General features: G+C 38.8%; 1 protein-coding gene and 1 pseudogene across 1 annotated transcript in view; one reads left to right on the forward strand and one right to left on the reverse strand.

Annotated features, from left to right (window-relative positions):
* LOC105886870 lies at positions 1-1,186 on the reverse strand (annotated as a pseudogene).
* OXSR1 (oxidative stress responsive 1) overlaps positions 1-1,907 on the forward strand; it is a 143,556-nt gene that overhangs the window by 65,096 nt on the left and 76,553 nt on the right. The gene's annotated exons all lie outside the window — the stretch shown is intronic.

Consider the following 1,907-nt stretch of genomic DNA (forward strand, 5'->3'; position numbering starts at 1 on the left):
CTTGTCACCTTTTCCTTTCAAGAGCATGGTTTCATCTTTGGTCACAACGACTTCTCCAGTTTTTCCTAAGTCATGAGGCTGAACATCTTCAAGATTTAGGGCCTCTTCTCTGAACATGGCACCACCAGTAGCAATAGCCATGTCTTTAAGCTGGTTCTTTCTATTACTACCAAAACCTAGAGCTTTGACTGCTACAACTTGAAGACCAACTTTTAGCCTATTCAAAACAAGTGTGCTTAGAGCTTCTCCATCAACATCTTTAGGAATTATGACCAAGGGCTTATGGTGAGCATTGGCAATTTCAAGAGCAGGTACGATTGACTGGACACTAGAAATTTTCTTTTCACTTAATAGAACATAGGCATCCTGGAATTCACATTTCTGACCTTTTGATGTGTTAATAAAGTATGGAAAAATATAGCCTCGATCAGACTTCATGCCTTCAGTAATTTCTAATTCATTATTCAGTGTTTTTCCATCCTTTACTGTGATGACACCTTTTCTTCCAACCTTTTTCATTGCATCAGAAATAATGATGCCAATTTCTTTGTCACCATTTGCAGAAATCGTAGCAACCTGAGCAATTTCTTTAGGGGTTGTCACAGGTTTAGACTGCTTCTTCAGTTCATCAACGACAGCATCAACATCTAAACATTACACCTCTCCAGATTTCCACTGGATTAGCACCTTTGCTAATTTTTTCGAAGCCTTCCTTGGCGATAGACTATGCCAACACAGTGGCAGTGGTGGTACCATCCCCAGCCTCTTCATTTGTGTTATTGGCAACATCTTGAACAAGTTTAGCGCCAGTATTTTTATATTTATCCTTTAAGTCAATTGACTTTGCAACAGTCACACCATCTTTTGTTACTTTGGGACTTCCCCAACTCTGTTCAGTAATTACTGTTTTTCCCTTTGGCCCCATTGTAACGGCTACAGCATTGGCTAACAGGTCTATACCTTGAAGCATTAATACTCGAGCATCTGCACCAAATTTTACATCTTTGGCGTAAGCCCGAGTGAGATGAGGAGCCAGTGCCCTGGACACTGGTCTTATCTGGTGAAGAACTGTGGGTGATCGAAGCATTTCTGCGGGGCGGCAGCAGGGTGTGGGTGTGGCATGGCAGGTTGTCGGCGGTGAGTGAGGGAAAGCCTCACTTTTACAACTTGGTAGTTGTTTCATCTTTTGTGGGCCTTTGTGTTATTTGATCAAGGATAAGGGGTAAGAGGTTGATTTTTAAGATTTCTTTTTTTTTTAGAGACAGAGTCTCACTTTATCGCTCTTGGTAGAGTGCCATGGCATCACAGCTCACAGCAACCTCCAGCTCTTGGGCTTAGGAGATTCTCTTGCCTCAGCCTCCCAAGTAGCTGCGACTACAGGTGTCCGCCACAACGCCTGGCTATTAAGATTACATTTTTTTGTGTCTTCTTTTCTCTTTCTGCCTTCTTTGGTTTTAATTGAGCATTTTATGTTTCATTTTCTGTCTTAGGATATAAATTATATTTCCTTTCTTTTAAAAACCTAGAGGACATGTGCCATATATGTGTACATTTTACAGTTTTACTACCAGTATATGCTTAGACTGTGTATATTTTACAACTTATCCAAGTTCACTTTCAAGTAGCAGTCCTTTGCTTCATGAGTCTATAAGTGCCTTATAACAGAGTAATCTTGGTTTCTCCCTTATAATATTGTTGTCATTCATCTCATTTATCCACAAGCTATAATTACCAAATACATTGTTGCTATTATTTTGAATAAATTATTGAATCAGGTCAGTTAAGAAAAATAAAAGATTTCATTTTACCTTCATTGATGTCTTCTCTAATGTTCTTCTTTATGTAGATCTGAATTTCTGACCTTTATCATTTATTAATATCTTTCTCTGGAGAACTTTTTTTTTTTT

This window comes from Otolemur garnettii, unplaced genomic scaffold, assembly GCF_000181295.1.
Source record: "Otolemur garnettii isolate 467f Iridium unplaced genomic scaffold, OtoGar3 scaffold00002, whole genome shotgun sequence".
Taxonomy (NCBI): Eukaryota; Metazoa; Chordata; class Mammalia; order Primates; family Galagidae; genus Otolemur; species Otolemur garnettii.